The following is a 25033-nucleotide window of genomic DNA, read 5'->3' as shown; positions in this document are numbered from 1 at the left end:
CCCACCTGACAGGCAGAAAACTCTGCCCAGAGTTAACGTTTTGAGTCCGTATGACTCTACTTCAGAGTTATGAAGAAGAACAGCTCTGAAGAAGAGTCATACGGACTCAAAACGTTAACTCTTTTTGTCTCCACAGTTGCTGTTAGACCTGCTGAGTTTTTCCAGCATTTTCTGTTTTTGTTTCAGATCTCCAGCATCCGCAGTATTTTGCTTTTATGGAATTAACAGGATGTTGGGAAGCTGTCTCCAACCCATCGATTGTCCAGGTTTCACTTCGGCACATTAGATTACATGCACATGACCCCTCTGGACGATGCAAGGTGCCAATTCATACATGTTAACCGCTCAATTAGAGCAATATTTGCACAGACTTTTGAGTTTAGTATTGGGTCCACGGGTTTCTCAGGCTTCCTGAACCTCGCCAGTGAAAGCAAGCCATGTACAGGAGGGCAATTTGAAGAGACAGAATCAATCTCAGGGGAAAAAAAATTGTCAATAAGTACTCAGTATTCACAGGTGCTTTCTTACCTGCTATTGGGGAAAGGTTTTCCCACAGTACTTGTGTTGAGACTTGACTATCTACACTTTGGAAGTTTCTTCAACAGTTTGGAGATCTGGGGGAGGATCTTCCGTTTGGTGAGCGGGGGTGGGGGCCGCTCGCCAACGCGTAAAATGACACGGGATGACGTCGGGTGGAACTCACGACGTCACCCCGCATCAGTTCCATTTTCAGGTCGGCGGGGATGCAGCTGAATCAGCTGCATGCCCGCTGACCTGTCAACAGCCTATTGAGGCGATTTAAAAAGCAATTGACATCATTAATGGACCTACCCGTCCAACCTTAATGTTGGCAGGCAGGCTGGGAGCCCTGGCGGGCTTAAGAAAAAGCATGAAACCTCGTCCACGGGTGGGATGAGGTTTCATGAGGGTTTTTAAATATTTAATAAAGGTTTCAGTAAAAGCGATGGACATGTCCCAACTCACGTGACAGTGTCACATGATGGGACATGTCAGGGAAATTTTGCTATTGTTTCTTTAACATTTTTAAATTTGAAGCCGATCTCCCTGAGGCAGCAATTAGCCTCAGGGAGATCAGTGCACATACAAGAAAGAGAGCACTCCTGGCTGAGGGAACCCCCCCCACCCTTCGCCCCGCCCGCACAGGGAGCGCATAGCGCTTCCTGATGGACGTCATGCTGGGTGGGCCTTAATTGGCCCACCCACGTAAAATGGAGGCGCCCCCCTGATCGGAAGCGCACCTGCTCACACCCGCTTCTGCACTTCCCCCCCAACCCCCGACGGGGGGAAAACTCTTCCCCTGATTTACTATTTGGAGGTTTGTTCTATCACATCCAGATGGGTGCCACTTATGCTGACCTTAAATTGGACTTCAAATGGGAAGCAACATGACCAGCAGCAGCAACTTCCATTCAATCGTCATAGACCGGTAACAGCACAGCAGATAGGGTAGCTAGAGAGGGGACCAGCAAGGAGGAAATGGTAGTATAAAGGATTAATGTTAAATATGTAAATATATAGTCTGTATCATCAATAATGTGAGGTCACATGATAACAGAACATGGAGAGACAGTTCTATGCAGAGCCTTGTGTAGAGACTACCTTGTAAATATTTAGCATAATGTTTAATAAAAGATAGGATTTGCTAACAGTATTGCCTCCAGTCTTATCTGTAAGTCCAGGACCATGATTACCACATACTAGACTGAAAACAAAAATACCAGATGGCGGCAATGGTTAAAAACAATGAAAGGAGCAACCAGTGAAGAGCCCAGTGACTGGAAGAAGCAGCAAGTGAACCAACTGCAGGCCAAGGATCGCACGGGAAAATCTTTAACTGTACTACAGAAGAAGCAACAGTTCAATGAAGAGATGGAAAAAGTCCTACATTTACCAGAGTGCTTCAACCACATGGAAGGCCTGGATCGAGCTGAAAAGTGAAGTGGAAGAACTGGCATTGCAGATTTAACAGGTACAGAATAGTATTGGGACTAGCAAAAAAGACTACCAAGGAGCAGGTCAGTACTATATGCTAGAGGGAGTGGTGCAGACGATGTTATTGTCAGACAGGGCATAAGCGAAGACGTGGCATCATATGAAGAAGTTGTTAAAGCCTTCGATACTTACGTTAACCTTCAGAATAATACCATAATAGAGGGAAAAAAATTTAATATGTGAACTCAAACAGCAAAGTTTCCTTTATTAATGAGCTATATCAATTAGCAGAAAATTGTGAATATGGAGCCCTGAAAGATGAATTAATTCAGGGTTGCATTGTCATGGGAGCCTTGGAAGAGGCACTCTCTGATTTTTTTGCAATCAGGGGAAGACGTAACCCTATTGAAAAGGTGCAGAAAGTGAGACAGGCAGAAGAGAGAAAGCGAAACAAAAGTTTTATTCAAGGTGAAAAATAAATATCATGGAGAAAACAGGTTGATACAGCCCAGTTTATAGCATGAGGAAATTGCAGTGCATCTAACCCAGTGGGGGAGAGATGGTTCTATACAGAGCCTTGTTTAGACATTACCTTTGTAAATAGTTAGCATAATGTTTAATAAAAGATTGAATTTTCTAACAGTATTGCCTCCAGCCCTATCTGCAAGTGCAGGACCATGACTACCACATACTATTGGAAACAATAATACAGAGAAACCAGCAAAGTGATGCAGCTCACAGGAGGCACCATTAACAGTTATTGACTGAGTTTCCATCACACATCTAAACAACAGTGTCTCAGGAGGTTCAGTTTGTCATGTCAGCTATGGGGGTGACAGACATTTGCATCCTCTTTGGACCTGGTGACCGTGCATTACCAATAGCTTTCTGAGGCTAATTCCACCAATCTCTGCTGCAGGCTTTAGGGCACTGTGGGATATAAAATGCGTGAATTAATCCTGACCAGCTAGATATGTTGCATGTTACCATGATGTAGGCGATTGTATTTCACTTGTTGTTGAAACCCAGTCAGGATGATTAAATGTGATATGACATTTGCTTGACTATTATTAGGTTTCCGTCAGGCAGCTGGAAGCTTCCCATTTCCCCACTTATGACAGTCAGGAATGCTGAAACTCCACTGATCTCCAGTGCCTCCACTCCAGTTTCCAACTGGGCAATCTTTGGGAGGCCACCAGGTTCTCTTTCTCTCCCTATGTTCTGTGCTCTGTCTCCTACGAGGAGGGAACAACAGACCTATGACTGTGTATAAGAAGACTGTGCATTCACCTGATGGATGGAGTTATTTGGTGAGGCTGAGTATCAGGGAAAGACGTGAAATTGCAGAAAAATGAGGGTGATAGACAAACGAGGATGTGAGGATATTTATGGAAAGTGAAGGATGGAGGCGACTGCAAAGTAAATGTGTGTTAGGAATGATGTGATAGAGTAGGCTTAAGAATAGAGAGTGAGGAGGTTAAGATGACCAGCAGAGCAGGATGCAGGTGACAACTGCATTCACCATTTTTGCCCTGTATAGGCATTAATCCACTGTCTGCACTGAATCCACCGTCCTGCTGTTGATTTCCTTTCTTATCTCCAATTTTGCTTTCTTGAACTCAGCTACAGGCTTCCTCCTTCCACTGCTAGGGAAGGGAACCACTCTCCTACTTCTCACATTCCCCATCAGCACATCAAAGGAGGCAACAGTAAAGCAGGGCGCAGCCTTTCTGAAACTTCCTTTTCTCTTCCTGCCAACTCCAACTGCTGCTCCTTGCATCTTTAGATTATCCCTGCAGATCCTACAGTTCAGACTGGGTTCTACATCACACCTACTGCCACAGATTGGGCAGGAAAGCAGCAGTAAAATGATAAGGTGGCTGTATTCTAAAGCCACTGACTGATGCACGGTTATGCACTAAACTTGCTTCGGGCCCTAACCCACCACCACCAACACCCACCACCCCATCACATCTCAAACTCCCCAGGCTCCCATTTAAAATCAGGGCCTGTGATTCTGTCTGAAAAGAACTATTTGGTCCTGAGATTTCATTCCAACTATTGTCAATTCCCAGGTCTCCTTCACAGTTCTCCGAGGCCCATATATTTAAGGCTGAGAAGGACAGGCTTTTGGTCTCTTAGGGAATCGAGGGCCATGGGGAGCAGGCTGAAAAGTGGGCTTGAAGCCCAAGATTAGCCATCAATTGTGGAGCAGGCTCAACAGGCCATATAGTCTTCTCCTGACCCAATTTCTTATGTTCTTAGGAGGTCCTTGTCTTCCTTCAGTGCAGGTAAGACAGTGACCCTCTTAAAACTACTGGGCAAAACAATCCTATTATACAAAATTTTTGACTCAGTGGGAGTCATTTTCTCCTTCACCACTTGGACAATAAGCTGCCAGAACATATTGTGCTCCTGTTATGGAACCTGCTCCATTTTCATTTTAATTGTGGATCTCCTCCACCAGTCTACTGTCCAAGTGTGAAGATGTGAGCAATGCCACAGGAGGGCTGCTAGATTTTTTTTTATAAAACAAATTTTGTGAGTCCCCTGCAGTATTGTGAGCAGCAGGCGCAGGATAGTTCAGTCGGCGGGCGCGGACCAGAGTTGGCAGTGCATCTGCCGGCAATTAAAAGGCCTTTCAAGGCCATTAATTAATCAATTAACTTAGGTTTTTCATTGCCTGTCCAACTAATGGTTGGCGGGCAGGCGAAAAGGCCAAGTGGCCTTTGCATTTCTTGGAAATCTCATCCGCGGGCAGCAAAAGCAAATAAAAATAAAATCAAAGTGCTAAAATTTAATTAATAACATGTCCCTGCTCATGTCACATGAGGGAACGTGTTATATTACATTTTTATTTTCTTTATTTTCTTATTTAAAAATGCTTCATCTCCCTGAGGCAGCTCTGTGCCTCAGAAAGATTTTCAAGCATTCTCTGGCGCACGTGCGTAAAGTTTGCGCTTGGCCCGCTCGCTCTCACCCCTCCCCGCACAGACAGCAATGAGCACTGCCACTCGTGTTTCACACTAGGCGGGCCTCAATTGGAGAGGGGATAGGGAGGGGCATTGGGGTGATTGAGGAGTGGACCAGGGCGTCATGGAGGGAATGGTCCCTTTGGAACGCTGATGTGTTTGGTGATGGCATCACGCTGGAAGTGGCAGAAATGGCAGCTGAATATCCATTGAATGTAAAAGCTGGCGGGGTGGAATGTGAGGGCAACGGCCACCCTGTTATTGTTCTGGAATGGTAGGGAAGGAGTGAGCACAGAAGTCTGGGAAATGTGAGCAGTGAAGTCGAGGGCCTTGCCAATCACAGTGGGATCCTTGGCTGAGGGAAAATGATGAAATATCGGAAACATCAGTGTGGAATGTGAAATTATTGGAACAGATACAATGAAGACGGAGAAACTGGCAGAATAAAATAGACCGGAAACAGAGTGAGAGGAAGTGTAACCAAGATATGTTTGGGAGTTGATGGTTGTAGAGTTGACAGCCAATTTCCAGAAATGGGGATAGAGAATTCGGGAAATGGAAAGGAACAGTTGAAGATGGAACACGTGCAACAAGAGAGGGTATTGTAACCAAAGCTGATGAAATTTTCCAGTTCAGGACGAGAGCAGGAAGTGGCACTGATAAATTCACCAGTGCATTGGTAAAAGAGGTGATGGTGAGATCTGTGTAGGACTTGAACAAAAAAAAAAGTACCCAGTGTATCTCAGGAAAAGACAGGCATAGCTCAGAATGGCAAAACAAGCTTATGAGTGCTGCAAAGCTAAATAGATTCACCCTGAGAATAAAATGGAGGATTGATCATTGAGGTACTGTCACCTTCGATAGTTTCAGCCCCATCACCATCTGCTCCATAGGGATTAGAACATGCAGGCATGCCCGCCCTACTTAGCTCATGCTGCTTCTGTTTGTGCACCATCTTGCCTTGCAAGAGAGGGGGGGAAAGTGTGTTAGTGCATGTTGTGAAATCTATTTGGGTGATGTGGCTATCATGGTTGAATAGCTGGCAGTGTCTGCAAGCTATGTGGTGTGGGCATGTGGCTTGCATTGCTGTTAAGTGTGTGAGGCAGTCAATGAAGCATACACGTGTTAGGTATGAGATAATATTGAAAGAAATTGTAGGTGAATAATGAGGGTGTGGTGAACTGAGCAGTGTCTGAGGCTTGAGGTACAGTTGGTAGGATATGACATCTAAAAGTTCATTCACTGACCTTGACCACTCATGTGAAGTCATTGAACTACTTCATAGCACTGCATTCAAGTCGTCAACACTTGACACCTGTCATTGACCTCCACAGCTACCTGCTCCCAATACCTTTTGACAATGTGTCTGAAGGGCCTTTTGGTCTCTATAGTCTCCCTTGTGGATAGAGGACATCTTTTCTCCTTGTCACGGCCACCAACAAGGCCTTCAGTACAGCCCATCTGAAAACTATAGAACCCACTATCTTGTCATAGGAATGTACCATTCCTGACTGTTTTCCAGGTTAGATTCATTTTCTGCACTGCTCCCAACAACAACTCTAGCTACATTACATGTTCCCTTTAAGAAGTTCAAGCTAACTTTATGTGGTGCTTGGAAGTTATGATATCTGTCCCCTGCTGGTGTGTGCAGCCAATGAACATCAGGATTAGTGTTGGCTACACACACAAATTAGAAATCAACATGATGTTGATATACTGCTTGCATTTCAATTAAAGGGTGTAAGATAATTAAGCACCATGTTCAGGGACTATCCAATTTGGCCCTCAGTGGGATGAATTTTGCCATGGATTCGGAGGTAGGGTTGGTGGCATGGTGTGCTAGCAATTTCGTGCAAAAGGAATAGCATGCTGGTTGCTCAACATATTGCCACCTTCATGCAACTCTCCCAGATGCAGCTTCTTGGGACGGGCAGGCAATAATGGCCATAAAGCAGGCAACTGAGAGGCTGTTTGACACAGAAGTGCAATTTTGTCAGAGACGCATAGGCCCCACACTCTGTCAGCAACTTGTCCAAGCAGTTGAGGTGGATGTACGGTGGGGAACCCCTGACTAACACAGCAGCCATTCAATCCTAGATATAAAACAGGGAATCAGCAAAAAGGAACTCATGTTTTGCCACTGATGTGCCACAGTGGAAGCAGAGGTCTCAGGTTGTGCATGCTGAAAGTGAAGGTGGGTTTTAAAGTAGGGCTTATTGTGGGTCACTGTGAGGTACCAGGACAATTTTGCAATTGAGAGCTTACTGATTTGACACTGTCTTTGGACATGGGGGCCATCTACTCAGAGGTGGGATGGAGAAGTGGGAAAGAGCAGCAACCCCAGCAATATGGGCAGTGCACAGGAATGCAGAGTTACTGGACAAGGGGTAGGAGGGGCAATCAGGCATTACCTGCAGCAAAAAGTGTACAGGCAGAGGAAGAGCCTCCTAAACAAGTCTGAGCAGCAACACTACAGATTGCTCTATCAAGGCAGGTGGTGGCTGATCTGTATGCCCACCATGAGGGGATCCTTTGACCTCAAGAAGGGGGTGGACAACACAGTCAGTAGCTGTCAAGGAGACTTCAAGTTTTTAGTGTTTGGCTCATTTCAGGTTTTGGCAGTGGACCTATTTGGATATCATAGGAGGACACACACAACTTCATCACTCAGGTGAAGGATGCTCTGTCTGAGAGGGCCTCAGGTGAGATTTCTTACACCACAGATGAATCTAATGAAGCAGACAGCTGTGGGATTTGCCTCAATGGCAGGATTCCCTCAGGTGCAGGTTTGGATGGACTGCACCGATGTGACTACTAGGCTCCTGGCAAAACAGCCCAGGGAATTTATCAACAGAAAGGGGTTCCACTCCTTCAATGTGCAGCTGGCGTACAACCGTCACTAGCCTTTACAGCAGCTGTGTGCATAGGATTTCCTGGCAGCTGTCATGATACATTCACCCTGAGGCAGTTGCAGGTGATGCAGCTTTTCTGCCACCGCCCAGGTTCTGTGGATGCCCCCTGGCTGACAAGGGATATCCTTTGAAGAGATGGCTGATGAAATCATGCACAATCCCCTACGAGACACACAAATGATACAACCACTCCACTGTCATCTCACCACAAAGACCACTACTGAGCAGGTCACTGGCCATGCAACTCCGGTGCCTTCACTGGTCAGAGATTGCCGATCAAGGGTTTCCTGTATTGTGGTGCTCTTCTGTACTCTGCACTACATCACCTTGAAGAGAGGTGTGGGCCTGCAGGAGAGCCATGTAGAGAAGTGCTCCACCAAATCAGAGGAGGAGGAACTTGAGGAGAAGGAGCAGACAGTCCTGCAAGGCTATCCAGAACTTGACTTGAGGGGTCAACACACTGTTCAGGAAGGCGGGGAAGCCAGTGATGCAGGGACATTTATGAGGCCATCAGATTCAGGATTAGATTCTTCCCATTTGGACATCATTTGTATTTGCTTTCAAGAATTGAATGACACATTCACATCTGCTGGTGCCCAGTAGTCATGATGCAATACATCTCCACTGGTAACACTTCTGCATTATCACTCGCAGGTGTCTCAGGCAGTACACCTTGCTGGGAGTGGACCTGTGGGAGACAGTCGGGAGCTGAGGAGCACGCTGTTTCACTCTTTCAGCTGCTGTCAGGCAGCAGGAAGCAGGTGAAAGAAGCAACCGTGATGTCACAGGAAGCTAGTAAGTTGATTGGCTGGTAAGTGCTCAGTCTAAGGGACAGTGTGAGAGAAAGGAGCTTAGGACAGGCAAGTTCAGGTAGACCTATAAATAAAAACTAAAACTTTAAAATAATAAACCAAAATTTGAAAACTTTAAAATTAAAATAAAGCAGTAAAGATAAAAAGAGCAATAAAAGTGAAGTAATTTAAACAAACATCTAAACACATACCTTTGTAGTTAAGAACCTTTAGTTGTCAGTGGTACTGGCATTCAATAAACACAGTAAATTGTAGCATACATAGGAAGAAAGTAATTAAAGTAAATTAACTAAATAACATAAGTTAGAATGGCGGGATAGGTGTTATGTTGCAGCTGTGAGATGTGGGAGCTTTTGAATGCCAAGGCGATCCATGACAAACACGTCTGCAGGAAGTGTAAGCAGCTTGAGGAATTCCGGATCAGGATTATTGATCTGGAAGCCGAAATGCAGTCACTGCGCAACCTAAGGGAGGGGGAGAAATAGCTGGATACTTTGTTCCAGAAGACAGTCACACCTCTTAGAAGAGGGTCATCTGTTTTGGTCAGCACTGAGGGACAGGAGGATGTGACTGTCAGTGAGGCAGGTAATGGGACGGAGCAGACAGTAGTGGAGAAGCCTCAGACTTTGCAATTGTCAAACAGGTTTGAGGTGCTCACAACCTGTGTGGATGAAAGTGAAGTCTGCAAAGTGCATGAGCTGGCTGGTCATGACACTGTAGTACAGAAGCTGTTCAAGCCAGGAGAGCAAAAAGGAATGTAGTGGTAGTAGGGGGATAGTACAGTGAGGGGGATTGAGAGCGAGAGTCCAGGTGGCTATGTTGCCTGCCTGGTGCCAGGGTCAGGACATCTGCTCAGGGCTAGAGAGGAACATGCAGTTGGAGGGGGAGGATCCAGTTGTCGTGGTCCACGTAGGTACCAATGACATAGGTAGAACTAGGAAAGAGGCTCTGCAAAGTCAGTGTGAGGAGCTATGTACCAAATTAAGAAGCAGAACCTCAAAGGTAATAATCTCTGGATTATTACCTGAGCCACATGCAAATTGACATAGGGCAAATAAGAAAAGAGAGATGAATGTGTGGCTCAAAGACTGATATGGGAGATGTGTATTTCGGTTTGAGGGGCACTGGCATCATTGCTGGGAAAATGGGGCCTGTATCATTGGGATGGTTTACATCTGAACCATGCTGGCATAAGTGTCCTCACAAATCGCATAACTAGGGAAGTAGAGAGGACTTTAAACTAAACAAGAGGGGTGAGGGATCAAGCTTGGGTAGAGGTAGCAATTCAAGGTATAAAGTCGAGGAGAGCAAAACAATAATATGAGCAATGAGGGTCAGAGAATGGCAGGAAGGGACAGAGAGGAAAAGCCTAAGAAGACATCAACAGTCAAGACTAAATGTTACAAAGGTAACAAAAAGACAAAACTGAAGGCTCTCTATCTGAATGCACGAAGTATTCATAACAAAGTAAATGAATTGATGGCCCACATTGAAATAAATAAATATGATCTGATAGCAATTACGGAGACATGGCTGCAGGATGACAAATATTGGGTGCTTAATATTGAAGCCTACATGACATTCAAGAAGAATAGGAAGCTAGGTAAAGGTGGAGGGGTAGCACTGTAAATCAAAGAGGGCACTGGTGCAATAGTTAGAGATGACCTTCAGAAGATCAGGATGTAGAATTGGTTTGGGTGGAGATGAGGAATAGTAGGAGAAAAAAGTCATTAGTGCAAGTGGTCAACAGACCCCCTAACAGTAGCCACAATGTAGGACAAAGTATTCAAGAGAAGATATTGTGTGCTTGTGATAAAGGGGTGGCAATAATCATGGGTGATTTTAATCTACACATAAACTGGAAAAATCAGATTGGCAGTAGTAGCCTGGATGAGGAGTTTTTGAGATAGTTTGCTTAGATCAGCATGTTCTGGAACCAACCAGAGAACAGGTTATATTAGACTTGGTATTGTGTAACATGACAGGATTAATTAATGACCTCAGAGTAAAGGCACTTCTAGGTAGCAGTGACCACGCTATGATTGAATTTTACTTCCAGTATGGAAGGGAGAAGAGTGGGTCTAAGGCTAATATCTTAAACTTAAATAAGGGCAGCTATGTGGGAGTGAAAGCTGAAGTGAACTGGGAAACTAGGCTAGAGAATAGATCAATAGAGAAGCAGTGGCAGACATTCAAGAGGATATTTCAGAATATTCAGAATAAGTACATTCCTACCATAAGGAAAAATTATAAGGGGAGGACCCAACATTCGTGGTTTATTGAAGAAGTTAAGGAAAGTATCAAACTTAAAGAAAAAGCATACAACTCCACAAAGATGAGTGGCAGGACAGATGATTGGACAAAATATAAAGAATGGCAGAGAATGACGAAAAGGTTAATCAGGAGAAAGAAATTAGATTATGAGAGGAAGGCACCTAGAAATGTAAAAACAGATAGCAAGAGTTTCTACAGGTATTTAAGAGGACAAGCGTAAGTAAAGTGAGTGTTGGTCCTTTAAAGAGTGTCAATGGGGAGTTAATAGTAGATAATAAGGAAATGGCAGAAGAGATGAACAAAAAATATTTTAATTCTGTGTTCACTATAGAGGATACAAAAAACATTCCAGTGATAGCTGCAGATCAGGAGGTGATCGGGAAAAAGGATCTTGATGAAATTGAAATCACTAGGGAAACAGCACCGAGAAAATTGATGGAGCTGCAGGCTGACAAGTCTCTGGGTCTTGATGGACTACATCCTAGGATCTTAAAAGCGGTGGCTAAAGTGGTAGTCAATGCGCTGGTGTTAATTTTTCAAAATTTGCTAGATTCTGGAAAGATTCCAGCAGATTGGAAAGTAGCAAATGTAATCCTTCTATTCAGGAAGAGAGGGAGGCAGAAAACAGGAAACTATAGGCCAGTTAGTTTGATGTCTGTCTTGGGGAAGTTATTGGAATCGATCATTAAGGAGGTTATAGCTGGGCACATAGAAGAGCTCAAGGCAATTAGGAAGATTCAGCACGGTTTTGTGAAAGGGAAATCGTGTTTAACCAATTTATTGGTGTTTTTTGAAGGAGTAACACGTGCAGTGAATAAAGGGGAGCCTGAAGATGCACTTTACTTGGATTTCCAGAAGGCATTTGATTTGACAAGGCACCACATCAAAAATTATTACGGAAAATAAAAGTACATGGTGTAGGGGGTAATGTATTAGCATGGATAGAAGATTGGCTGGCTGGATGGCAGAAAGCAGAGAGTATCCATAAATGGATCTTTTTCTAATTGGTAAGATATGACGAGTGGTGTCCCACAGGGCTTGTACTGGGGCCTCAAATTTTTACAATTTACATCAATGACTTAGGTGACAGGAGTGAAGACATGATAGCTAAATTTGCAGATGACAGAAAGAAAAGTAGGAAAGTGTGTTGCAAAGAGGAGATGGGGAGGTTTCAGATGGATATAGATAGGATGAGTGAGTGGGCAAAGATCTGACAAATAGAGTTTAATGTGGGAAAATGTGAAGCTGTTCACTTTGGCAGGAAGAACAAAAAAGCAGAGCATTACTTAAATGGAGAAAAAGACTGCAGAATTCTGAGGTGCAGAGGGATCTAGATGTTCTAGTACATGAGTCACAAATAGTTAGCATGCAGGTACAGCAAATAATTAAGAAGGCTAATAGAAAGCTTTATTGTGAGAGGGGTTGAACATAAAAGTAAGAATGTTATGCTTCAGTTATACAGGACATTGATGAGACCACATCTCAAATACTGTGCGCGGTTTTGGTTTCCTTATTTAAGGATGTAAATGCATTGGAGGTGGTACAAAGGAGGTTTACTAGATTGATACCTGGAATGAGTGAGTTGTCTTATGGTGAAAGGTTGGACAGACTGGACTTGTTTCCACTGGAGTTTAGAAGAGTGAGGGGTGATTTGATTGAAGTATACAAGATCCTGAACGGCCTTGACAAGGTGAATGTCGAAAGGATGTTCCCTCTTGTGGGTGAGTCTAGAACTAGGGGGCAATATTTTAAGATTAGGGGTCGCCCTTTTAGAACAGAGACGAGGAGAATTTGTTTCCCTCAGAGGGTTGTGCGACTTTGGAACTCTCTGCCTCAGAAGGTGGTGGAGGCAGGGTCATTGAATATTTTTTAAGGCAGAGGTGGATAGATTCTTGTTAGGCAAGGGAATTAAAGGTTATCAGGGTTAGATAGGAATGTGGAAATCGAAACACAAGGGGATCAGCCATGATCTTATTGAATGGCGGAGCAGGATCGGGGGGCCAAATGGTCTACTCCTGTTCCTATTTCTTATGTTCTTAAGTGCATTATGCTGATATTGTAACATCCCAATAATAATGACATTTCATACCTGAGGGTTCAAAATCTACCCATTTCATTCCATTAAAGTGCTTGTATTTGACAGTAGTGTGGCAAGCCGCCCCTTGATGAAACCCAGTGATGCCTCGTACGAAGGCTTCTGTGGGATGCTCCCTGTTGTGGTCGAAGCAGATGTGGAGGCAAGCTGCTCGAGTGTGCATCTTGGTAGCTGAGATGCCAGTGAAACCCATCCTTGTGTTTTCTGTAACCATGAGGGCACTGCCAGCTGCATCCATGCAAGTGGCAATCTTCATCATGGGGGCTTGAGATGGCAGCTGAATTTCACCACATCTACCTCCAGCCTCCTGAACCCATCCATCATCCTTAATTGGATGGCGATTGTGGAGGCCAACCACTAAATGGTCACCTCCTGCAAAATTCAGCTGGATGTTGTGCATCAACCTTGAAGGGGGTCGGAATCCAGAAATGGTCCAGATGTTAGGTTCGCAACGCTTTTGGGAAAATTCAGCCCAATGTCTCTGACACAATCTCTCCCTACTTCCATCATCACCCATTAATTCATTTACAGATCCTCTGTGATTTCAAAGCGACATGTATCTACTACCTACTGGCTACCACTTCTGCATTTTTTGGGGTGTGTGAAAATATGGCAGATTAGGAACAGAAGGGCCTAATATTTGCTTTTATTGTTCATAGGATATGAATGTCACTGGCAAGGCTAGCATTTGTTGCCCATCTTGATTGCTACAGTCCATGTGGTGTGGGTACACCTAGGATTTGACACAATTGAGAAACCATTTCAGAGGGCAGTTAAGTCATCCATATTGCTATGGAGTCACTTGTAGGCCAGACCAGGTAAGGATGGCAGATTTCCTTCCCTAAGGAGAACAAAGTTTGTTTTTACAACAATCCCAGTAGCTTCTTGGCAACCATTAATGAGACTAACTTTTTATACCAGATTTATTAATTATTTGAATTTAAATTTCAGCAGGTATGGTAGTGAATGGATGTGGGTTTTGAACTCATATCTCCAAAGCATTAATCCAGGCCAACACAAGTTGTCCACATCCAAACCTCTGGATTACTAGTCCAGTAACATGACCACTACACTACTGTCCCCAGAAGCACAAAAAAAAATCCATTGAGTTTCTAACTCCCTCTGAACCCAACAAGAATTTCTAATGAGGCATTCTGCTTCTTCCATCCCCTTGATATTCTCACGGAAATGTTAAAGGTGCATCTCATGGGATCTCAGACTTTCCCAGAAATTCTGCAAATATTGCCTCCTTTACAACTAGTGGCATGTAAGCCTGCACAAAGCAGGTGTATTTGTCTTAAATGGCTGTATTTCCTGCAACAATGTTGTCTTTGACTGCGGTTGATTGTAGAGAGATTTCCTGTCCCCTGAATTTGAATTAGGTCATGGCAAATCCAGATGGGCAAAAGTTCCACCTCAGATTAATTCCATTGATGCTGTTGCACCATCAAGTTTACTCAGTTAAAGTCAATCTTTCCCACCCCCTTGCTATCATCAGGCACTCCAGGCTCCCTTCTCTTGCTGTGACTTTGTAACCCTCAACTGAAATATTGCCTTTACTTTGTACCACCTGCTATTCACATCACTAAGTTACCTGTCTCTTCAGTGTTTTGAAATTCCTTTTATGTATTTGAAATCTTTTTTCCTCTCTTGCTTACAACCATTCTGTATGTGCACATAACAACCTTCATGCTGTACCAAAAAATGTCAAGCTGAAACACCCCTTTCACTTGCTGTAGGATCACGAGCATTCCTACTTTATTTTTCATCACTGCTGCAACTTTCCCTTTTTCTCATTCTTGAACCAGGAAGGAGATTTGAGCTGGACAAAGAGAGGTGGAGAGAGTGAGTAAACATTTCAACTTTACAGACTATACATTGGAAAGCAGTAACTATTGGACAGAGATTACTTAATATGAATAATGTCATAGATTTCCCATTAACTCTTCTCTGTACTTTAAATTGCTGTAATTGTGTCAGATTAAACAGGCGGTTTCACAGGAGCATATTATATGAATAGACTTAATGACTTTAAAGTAGTTTGGTCATGGTACCTACTAATGTTAATACTCCCAGTGTAAACATGATGAACTGGACACTAGCTTATAATGGACAACACACTAGTTCAGAAACCAGTTCATTATGAATAGTTTCCTTTACACTTTTTCAGTACCTCTGACTCTATTGTTCTTGGCACCATTATTTTATCGACTGTGAGAATCAGTAGAAAATATAATCAATGAATAATTCAAGAATCACAACTGAAAAAGTATTGAGCTGTACCCAACAGAGCTTAGAAAGTGGCTTGACAAGCTCAAAGTGAAAGCAGAAAGAGATAAATAAAACTAAATATTTGCTGAAACATGAGTTCAGTTACCAAAATGACAACTAGAAAATAAGAACTTGCCGCAAAAACGAATTTCTTGTCACATTTTTTAAAATCTCTGCTTTGAGTCTCATCTATGGTCTCTGATTTCAATGCTTTTCTCAATCTATTTATGGATAGTGCTGTATGTTTAACAAGAAGGAAAGTGGAACTGCATTCAAAACCCTTGAAAAGTCAGAATAATTGTGACGCAAACTTCTGATAGCTCAAGAAGTCTGACATGGAATGTAGCTAGGCTACCTGAAACATTATTATTTCTGCAGACCAGGTCCCAATTATAACAAATGACTAACTGTCCTGAAACTTCCAAAGCAAGAGACATATGCACACAGACACTGCATAGGTTGTTTTATTCAACTGTGTAGTTACTTTACCAAAGTTGAACTGTGTTGTAATTGTGGCTTGCAGAACCATAAACTATACTTATTTGAACCATTTCCAATGTTAATTATGAGTTCTGTACAAGATTGTAGACTGAGGAGTTGTTGCCTCGAATATTCATCAAGCCTCCCATACTCCTGCCAGGATTTTAATGATGGACAAATTCTCATCATTACTATTGGAAGGTTAGGGTCAGCTAGATAATTCATGAAGAAAAAGAGAAAAGTTAGCCCATTTAATTCTGCCTGCAGTGGGAGACCAGAACAGTTCCATGGAATTTCAAGGTCTCTTTCCATAACTACCTCTTATCACCATACCTCACTTTGTGCTACCAACCTTGATTTCTCTTATTCCTGATCGACTATACAGTTGTCCTACCAATATATTACTGTCACAGGTCATTTTTCTATCAGCTAAGTTGATTTTCTGGAAGTAATACAACAATAATAGGAAAGATCAGAAAGCCAACTGCAGAAATGCCAAGCTGAACAACCATCAATAGATGACTTCTGGTTTTGTCCGCATTTTCCTATCTGCAGACGCAGATGGATTATTTCATCCTGGTCGCATAACAATGCATGTGAAAGCATTTCCTTCACAAAGCATCCTCGCTCAGTTGTACCCGCTACCAGATAGCTGCTGACATAGCTCAAAAGGAAGATTTTCAAAAGAATGAGAGGCAAGCTCACTGCCAATTGAATCCAGACATCATTGTCCCTCACTGACAACAAACACAACTTGATCACTTATTGCTTACAGAAAATGACTGTACATAGAATAAACCAGAACAGTCCACAGCACAAAAGCGAAATACTGCAGGTTCTGGAAATCTGAAATAAAATTAAAAATGCTTGAAATATTCACCAGATTAGGCAGCATCTGTGGAGAGAAAATGAGATAGAATTTCAGCTCAATGATGACTTGATGGGTAATTATTAACCTGAAACTTTAATTCTATTTTCTTTACCAATTAATGCACAGTTAAAAAACCTCATCCTGCAGCTGCTGGTATTCAACCAGCAGTGGATGGGGCAGTCATCACACAGGAAGCCATTGCTGCCAGTGGCGTGAGGCCCACATGGGCTCTGACTGGCTGGCAGCTCTTGGGGGTGGGATTTCTGTCCCCAGGGTCCTAATTCCAGGGACGGCCCATTACTGGCCAGTTAAGTGCCTGATGGGAACTTAATACTGTTGGGTCTTCTCCAAAAGAGGCAACACGGGGCTCCCGCTGGTTTTCCAGCTGGCAGGCAAGATCCCTGTTGCCAACATTAAATTCCGGCCAACCTCACAGTTCTGGTATCATCCTTTAAAACTGCTTTGCGATCTCTCCAGTACTTCTCCATCCTTTTTATAACATGGCGACCAGAACTGCACACATTACTCCTAGTGTGGTCTAACCAAGATTTGATAAATGTTCAGTATAGCTTCTCTACAATTCACTCCCCGTAGAAATAAAACATAGGACAGAACTTTACGAGTCGGCGAGCAGGGGTGGGGCCCGCTCGTCGACGCGTAAAATGACGCGCGGTGACGTCGGGGGGAACTTCCGATGTCATTCCACCCGATTTAAATTTTCAGGAAGGCGGGACTGCAACAAAATCAGCTGCGGGCCCGCCGACCTGTCAATGGCCAATTGAGACCATTGACAGGATCAATTAAGCAATTAAAGGACCTGCCCGTCTAACCTTAAGGTTGGTGAGCAGGCCAGGAGCCCCGGCGGGAACTAGAAAAAACATGAAACCTCATCCACAGGCGGGATGAGGTTTCATGTAGGCTTTAAAAATTTTTTATAAAGATTTTGTAAAAATTATGGACATGTCCCAACTCATGTAACATTGTAACATGAGGGGACATGTAAGGGAAATTTTATTTTTCTATTTTTGTCTTTTTTACATTAACAGACGATCTCCCTGAGGCTGCACTTAGCCTCAGAGAGATGAGTGCGCTCTTTCGTGCGCATGCACGAAAGAGCGCACTCTCGATTTTGGGATTCCCCCCGCCCCCCACCGCCCGCACAGGGAGCACATAGCGTTTCTGTGCAGACATCACGCTGGGTGGGTCTTAATTGGCCCGCCCACATAAAACGGTGCCACGCCTCCGATCGGGGGTGCCAATTGGAAGCGAGACCGTACGCGCCCGGCCATCAACTTCCCCCCCCGACGGGGGGAAAATTCAGCCCATAGAGTTCTGTTTACTTTTATTTATGCCCTTATTAAACTGCATCATCACTTCTAGTAATTTGTGTATTTGTACCCCTAGATCCCTTTCCTCCTCTACTTCCATTTATGAGGTGATAACAAGATGGGTTTTTTAAATTCATTCAAGGGATGTGGGCATCGCTGGCCAGGCCAGCATTTATTGCTCATCCCTAATTTCCCTTGAGAAGGCGATGGTGAGCTGTCTTCTTGAACTGCTGCAATCCATGTGCTGTAGGTACACCCATGTTGCTGTTAGAGAGAGGGGGTAGTGTGCTTAACATAGTCTACATGGAACTTAGCAAGATTTTTAACAAGGTACCACATGGCAGACTGGTCAAAAAAGTAAAAGCCCATGAAGTCCAAGAGAAAGTGGCAGGTTGGATCCAAAATTGGCTCAGTGGCAGGAGGGAAAGGGCAATGGTCAACAGGTGCTCTTGTGCTGGAAGGCTTTTTACAATGGGGTTCCACAGGGCTCAGTGTTAGTTCCTTGCTTTTCTTGCTACATATCAATGATTTAGACTTAAAAGTAGAGACATGATTAAGAAGTTTGCAGATGATACAAAAATGTGCTTGTGGTTGATAGTGAGGAAGAAGGCTGTAGACTGCAGGAAGATATTAATGGAGTGGCCAGATGGGCAGAAAAGCAGCAATGGAATTCAGTCCAGGGAAGTGCGAGGGAATGAGACGGACGAACAAGGCAAGAAATACCAGAGATCACAACATATAAGTCAACCCGGCATATAAGGCGATTCCATTTTTTGGTGCCAAAAGTCATGCTTTTCCATATACTTGGTGTATAAGTCAACATCTACACTCTGAATTTCTCAGCATTCTCCTCTTCAGAAAAATACACCTTGCAACTACATTCATCCCTCACCCTCCAGACACCTCTGTACATCCCTAGCTGACAACCATCACTCACAATCATCCTCATATTTATGCCCCTCAGCCTCAATCACCCTTTACAATTGTTGTCATTCCCTCCTCTCCACACAATCCATTTCTCGCACTCACTACATTCTGGTTGCTTTTCTTGCAGAAGAGAGAGCTTCAGGGCTTCAGGGAGATGCAGAAACCTGAGTTGGGGGAAGGGGTGGCCCTGCAGTGGCCTGGTTCACTGGGAAGCAGATACCAAGGTCATCCTCCAGAAAGCTGCAAATGGTGACAATGAATTACCATGAAAACATGAGACTCCTGAGGCCCTGGTTCTCACACATGTTGAGAGAGCTGACCCTTTGCTATTAGCTCCTCCTCCGTGGAACCGGAATTATGTGTCTACCCTCTCTGCCCTGTGGAGCAAAATGGAGCTGAGGCGAAGGCGGTTGGTACTGCTGCTGTTGTTGCTCCTGCTCCTCGTGGCTATGGTACTGTTGATATTGGCGTTGTTGCTCCTCTTCTTCCTCGTCAGAGCTGCGAGGTAGAGCTGCATAATTTTCCCCATGTTGTAGAGAAGGCTGACAGCAGGAAAGATCAGCTTAAGATGAATGAAGTCCAAGGCTGGCGAACTGACTTCCAAGGATTTGTAAATTGCCTGCCAAGTGGTAAAAAGAAAACACTGGCAGAAGAAGTGCTACGGGCACCAGCCTCTCACCTGGACAAGTCTGGATCTCATCAGTGTCACTGTCCAAAGGCTTCCCAGCCTGTCACTGAAAGAACATTCCCCGTTGTGCATGCCCCGGTAGACCCTGGCAAGTTCCACACAGCTTGGGAAATAGGTATGCTGGCTGTTAAAGCCAGAATTCTAGATTCAAACAGGAGTTAATCGCCGACTTATATACTAACACTACTTAACTGATAACTCCAAGGAGATCTCCCCTTGCCTGAGAATCTATCAGGGTAAGACCCAGAAATGTGTGGGATGATGCCAGGATCCCCACCACATCACCTTTAGAAGATTTAACATCCAACATGAACCCTTAGCAGTTAAGATCCTGCCCATTTCATCCACTCGTAATCCTTGTCTATTCTCTCTGTTAACTCTTCAAAGAATTCACCGAGGTTGGTCAAACAAACTGTTCCCATTGAAAGCCCACACTGATAGTTTTGCTTTAGGTATTTTTCAACTTTTTTCTATTAATGAGGATTCCATTATTTTCCATGTCACCATTATTAAGCTGACTGGTCTATAGTTCCCTGGGCATGTTCCATCTCCCTTCTTAGATGTAGGTACAGTGTTAACTATTCTCTAGCCTTCTGGCACTATATCTTTTTCTCGTGAATTATTAAATATGTCTATGGCTGGAGTCTTAGTGGGCGGGTGTGGAAAATATCGAGAGATCGCGAAAATCGGTTTCACGTCGTCATAAAACCAGTTTGTGATCGTCCGCTCCACCCATCAATGGCAGGCCGCTTTTCCCTCCGCTGCATGTCAGGAACCTAACTTCCATACTTTGTCATCTCATTATAAGCCCTGCTCGCTGGAATCATCCCCCCCACATTGGATCATGAGCTCACATTGGCATAAGTGCTTGCCGACGTGTTTCCAATGGTACATAAGCAACATGCACCTGGCAACCTGCACTTTGTGTGGGACTTCGAGGTTTGATTGCCTACTTTGCTTTGGGCAACACTTGCCCTTGCTTCAGACTTGCGGTAATCAGTGCCAGGCTCCGCAGGCAGCACCACAACGCTTTTAGGGGGGCTCAGGAGCAGGTCTCTACCACCAGACCAGCCGTAAGTTGGGGGTGACTTTACAACAGCTGTAGGGCTAGGGCTTGCTTGGGGAAGGGGGATATCTTAGGGTGTGTGTGGGGGCACATGTTGATCAGTGCAAGTGGCCTCAAGTTGGTGCAGGCTGAAGAGGCAGTCTCCAGAGGACATGAGGCCACATGGACATGTGACAGTGTATGTGAGAGAGTGATGTCCCTAGAGCTAGCAGTGAGTGAGATGCCAGTGAATGTGTGATGGCCTAGTGAGCTATTTTTAAATTCATTCATGGAATGTGGGTGTCACTGGCTAGGCCAGCATTTATTGCCCATCCCTAATTGCCTTTGAGAAGGTAGTGGTGAGCTACCTTCTTCAACCGTTGCAGTCCATGTGGTGTAGGTACACCCGCAGTGCTGTTAAGAAGGGAGTTCCAGGATTTTGACCCAGTGACAGTGAAGGAACAGCGATATATTTCCAAGTCAGGATGGTGAGCGGCTTAGAGGGGAACTTCCAGGTGGTGGTGTTCCCATGTGTCTGCTGCCCTTGCCCTTCAAAGTAGTAGCGATCATGGGTTTGGAAGGTGCTGTCTAAGGAGCCTTGATGAATTCCTGCAGTGCATCCTGTAGATGATACACACTGCTGCTACTGTGCGATGGCGGTGAAGGGAGTGAATATTTGTAAATGGGATGCCAATCCAGCAGGCTGCTTTGTCCTGGATGATGCCATGCTTCTTGAGTGTTGTGGGAGCTGCATCCATCCAAGCAAGTGGAGAGTATTCCATCACACCCCTGACTTGTGCCTTGTAGATGGTGAACAGGCTTTGGGGAGTCAGGAGGTGAGTTACTTGCCGCAGGATTCTTAGCCGCTGACCTACTCTTGTAGCCACAGTATTTATATGGCTAGTCCTGTTCAGTTTCCGGTCAATGATGAGGGTTGTTTTCCTTAGAACAGAGGAGGCTGAGGGGTGACCTAAATGAGGTGTACAAAATTATGAGGGACATAGTTAAGGTAGACAGGAAAGACCTGTTTCACCTAGCTGAGGAGTTAATTACCAGGGGGCATAAATTTAAAGTGATTGGTGGAAGGATTAGAGGGGACATGAACAAAAGCTTTTTCACCCAAAGGGTGGTGGACAGCTGGAATTCACTGCCTAAGTTATTGGTTGAGGCTGAAACGCTTGACTTATTTAAAATGTACCTGGATATGCAAATGAAGTGCTGTAACCTGCAAGGCTGCAGACCAGATGCTGGGGAGTGGGATTAAAAATGAGCAGCTAGCTTCTTTTTTCTCTTTTTATGGCCGGCACAAACACAATGGGCTGAATGGCCCCTTTCTGCGCTGTAACTTTTCTATGGTTCTAACCATAACCATCTTTCTTAATGCTAGGTATGATTCCCATTGACTCCAGTTTTGCTAGGACCCCTTGATACCACACTTGAACAAATGCTGCCTTGATGTCAAAGGCAGTCCCTCTCACCTCACCTCTGGAGTTCAGCTCTTTCATCCATTTTGAACCAAGGCTGTAATGAGATCAGGAGCTGAGTGGCCCTGGCAGAACCCAAACTGAGCATCAGCGAGCAGATTATTGCTAAGCAAGTGCCTCTTCACAGCTCTGTTAATGACCCCTCCCATCACTTTAATTCATGTGTACATTTATATTTATGAGATGGTTGCCTCACCCTGGCAGCACAGATGATATCATTCATTCTCTTTCTGCACTGGATGCCAACCTCTTTTGTGCAATGTTGACACTGACCACCACTGCCACCGCCTCCCAAATCAGAGTGGTGAGATTGTTAGACTTCCTGTGGCCAGAGCAGGGGTAGAGGACATCATTGTGGGCTTCCAAAAGGCATTCCAGGGACAGGTTACTGAACTCTTCTTGGCTTACGGTGCCATGTGCCAGTTCGGGGCTGCGAGCATTGAGAACTGTGTGCACGGCTGCAGTTTAGATATGACACCCGGAGTGAGGAGACAGTGAGGTAACGGTGTGGTGGGCGATTCAGAGGCTGTCCGCTATCTCATAAATATAAACGCACACACGAATTTCAATATCACTGCTTTTGATTTTATCGTATCCCTCCCTTAATGGCCCTATTCTGATCATAACTTTCCTTTTCTTACTTGTGTGCCTTTAAGAATATTTTATTATTTTATTTCATGTTTCTTAATAATTTAATTTCATTTTTCCTCTTTGTCTTGTTAATTGCTTTTTGACTTTGCTCCTAATTTCTTCATATTGTTTCTTACCACACTCTCCCTGCTATCCAGGTATCTAATGGACGTATCTCTTCTTATCCTAAGCTTTTCCCTTACATCTTTACCCATCCACCGTGCCTCATTAGTGTTTGTATTTTTTAGCAGAATATATTTTTCCTGGGCTCTGTTGCACTCTGTGTTAAATATTTCCCTTTGTTGTTCTTCACCATCGTTTGTCAATATTGTTATTTTTCCCCTACTTTCTACTCTCAGCCTCTCAAAATCAGTTTTACTGCAATCAATTTCAATTTAGTTATTTTCCTACATTTACTTTGCTTATCTGCTCCAATTTATTCCTCATTACCAGATCGAGTATTGAATCTTCCCATGTTGGGCTTATTACATTCCTGGAATTGAAAGTAGTCCTGTAAGCCTTGGAGTAATTCCTAATCCCTTTTTAATTCCCTCTTCTGGCAAATTAATATCAGGCTATTTGAAATCCAGAACTAGGGGTCACATTTTAAAAATAAGGTGTCGTCCATTTAAAACAGAGATGAGGCAAATTTTTTTCACTCAGAGGGTCGTGAGTCTTTGGAACTCTCTTCCTGAAAAGGTGATGGAAGCAGAGTCTTAAACCAGAGGTGGACAGATTGTTCGTAAGCAAGAGGGTGATAGGTTATCGGCGGTAGGTGGGATGCAGATTTCAGGTTACTACCAGATGAGCTGTGATCTTATTAAATGGCAAAGAAGGCTCGAGGGGCTGAATGGCCTACTCTGCTCCTTGTTCATATGTTCATAAGTTCCGTTATTTTTACTTTATGTCCCGTACTCAATTCTTTCATTTGCAAATTTCTTCCTCCACCTGCCTCCCACTATTAGGTGGCCTGTAAACTAACCCTATTAATGTGATTGATCCTTTATTTTTTGTATCTTTCCACATGTATTTTATTTCTGTCTTACTGATGGCTGCATCACTTTTTTTCCACGGTTGTCATATTATCTGTAACAAGGAACAACCTACTCACTGCTGCCCAGTTTGAGTTCCACCATGGCCTTTCAACTCCAGAGTTCATTGCAGCCTTCATCCAATCATGGACAAAAGAGTTGAATTCCAGAGGTGATTTGAGAGTGATTGCCCTTGATATCAAGGCAAGATTTGACCGAGTGTGGCATCAAGGATCTCTAGCAAAATTGAAGTCAACGGAAATCAGGGGGAAATCTCTCCACCGAGCACAAGGGATGATAGTTATGGTTGTTGGAGGTCATTCATCTCAGCCTCAGGAAATGCTACAAGAGTTCCTCAGTATCGTGTCCTAGGCCCAAGCATCTTCAGCTGCTTTATCAATGACCTTCTCTCCATTATAAGGTCACAAGTGGGGATGTTCGCTAATGATTGCACAATGTTCAGCACTATTCATGACTCTTTAAATTCTGAAGCAGTCCTGAGCCGCATCAAACAAGACTTGGATAACATTTTGGCTTGGATTGATATTCGCACCACACAAGTGTCAGGCAATAACCATCCCAAAAACAGAGATTCTAACCATCACCCCTAGATATTCATCAGCATTACCATCACCCACCATCAACACCCTGGGAGTTATCATGGACCAGAAATTTAGTTGGACCAGCTTTATAAATATGGTGGCTACAAAAGCAGGTCAGAGGCTGGGAAATCTGCAATAAGTATGTTGTACTATGCCTTTAAGGGATAACAGCATGCCATCCATCACTTTAAGGGAATGTGATCAAGCCTCATTTTCTCTTTGGCCTGGAGCAGAACACAGACCTGCTGCTGATGTCCTCAAGCTTTTTATCCATCTATATATGCTGACATATGCCTGTTCTTGATAAATGAACCCAAAAGGTGTTTATCCAATCCCTTATGAATGATTGGTGCCCTTATATCATTATAGCAGGAGAGCAGCTCTGAATGAAAGTGAAAATGAAAGGTGACATAGTGTGCAGCAGTGGTTCCTTCTAAACGACATGCTGCTCAGCCTGGCAGCAAGATTGAGTACAGATACAACATGCTGAACAGTTTTAGATCGTGCTACATGGCATGAGACGATCCTCGACATTCTGGTCAGGCCACAACGGAGTCGCAGCATTGGAGAGTGTTGAAATCACAGGGTGGTGACTGTACACTAAAACTTTGAAGATACAATGCCGAAATAGTGCTTAAGTAAAGAGCCGGTAAGCAGA

This window comes from Cetorhinus maximus, chromosome 4 (genome assembly GCF_964194155.1).
Source record: "Cetorhinus maximus chromosome 4, sCetMax3.hap1.1, whole genome shotgun sequence".
Classification (NCBI taxonomy): Eukaryota; Metazoa; Chordata; class Chondrichthyes; order Lamniformes; family Cetorhinidae; genus Cetorhinus; species Cetorhinus maximus.
Note: the sequence above shows the minus strand (reverse complement) of the source record.